We start from the raw sequence: 1,182 nt of genomic DNA on the forward strand, positions 1-1,182 counted from the left end.
TCATCAATTCATCCATTTGCTTGGTCATTTTGGAGATTTGGGTAGAAAGGTTGTTGATTGCGTTGGCTTGATCAAATGCATAAATACCCTTACTAGAAGTAGCATCCTTTTCTCCTTCGTACCAATCATCATAGTGCTTTGAGGCCTCCTCTATAATACACTCCACTTCATGCTCTCCTTTGTTCATGATTGGACCGCCGGCCGCGGCGTCTAGGCTTGTTCTTCCTTGAGGTGTGAGACCTCCATTAAAAGTGTGAATGAGTTGATACTTGGGTATCCCATGGTGTGGGCATTGACGTTGAAGCTCTTTGTATCGTTCCCATGCCGCACTTAGAGACTCACCACTCTTTTGGCGAAAACCTTGAATCAAAGACCGAGCCTCGGCGGTCTTCCTATGGTTATAAAACCTCCTCAAGAAAGCCGTAGTCACTTGGTCCCATGTTATGAGAGAATTAGGGGGCACCTCCTTCTCTAGCCATTCTAGACCTCTCCCAATTAGCGAAAATGGAAACATTTTGAGGCGAATATATTCTTGAGTCACTCCATTGGCCTTTATTGTGTCACAATATTTCTTAAACTCTTTTAGGTGCTCATGAGGACTCTCAAACTTTTCACCCGAGAATTGTTTCCTCTCAATCAAAGCAATCAAATTAGGCTTGATCTCGAAATTGTTGGCTTGAGTAGTAGGAGTTAGGATCCCACTTTGCGCTCTAAAAGCTTCGGGGGCCCCAAGACGACTCAAAGGCGTATTCTCTCCCATTTTAGAACCTTCTTCACTCTCGAAAGGGTTGATTTCCGAACTCGAAGATGAGTTAGGGCTATCTAATTCTTCACTTGAGCGTGAAGAGGGTGGAGTATCTTCTAATTCTCTTACTTCTCTCGTTGGAGTGTGGGAATTTCTACTCCTTGCTCTTGCTTCTCTTCGAAGTAGGGACAAAGACCTCTCTAGCTCTAAATCGATGGGAATCAAAGATCTTGAGCGGGTTTGTCCTCTGTTCATAAAACAAAGCTAAGAAGAACGTAAGCACTGACAAGTAACAAAAGTAGCAAACACTAACAAATAAAAGATGAGATAGTCTCAAACAAGCAATGAAATAGCAATGAAAGCCGTCTCCCCGGCAACGGCGCCAATTTTACAAGGGAATAAACGCGTCGTCAATTGTGTATCCCTAGATCAAATAC

At 43.4% G+C, this 1,182-nt stretch overlaps 1 non-coding gene across 1 annotated transcript; it reads left to right on the plus strand.

The window, feature by feature from the left end:
- The first annotated feature begins 275 nt into the window (after positions 1-275).
- On the plus strand, positions 276-381 carry LOC145633485 (small nucleolar RNA R71). The gene has a single exon (XR_014112809.1). It is a non-coding gene; the product is annotated as a small nucleolar RNA R71 (small nucleolar RNA).
- The last annotated feature ends 801 nt before the right edge of the window (positions 382-1,182 follow it).

The sequence above is a fragment of the Chenopodium album genome, chromosome 5, assembly GCF_948465745.1.
Source record: "Chenopodium album chromosome 5, dcCheAlbu1.1, whole genome shotgun sequence".
In the NCBI taxonomy this organism is placed as follows: domain Eukaryota; kingdom Viridiplantae; phylum Streptophyta; class Magnoliopsida; order Caryophyllales; family Amaranthaceae; genus Chenopodium; species Chenopodium album.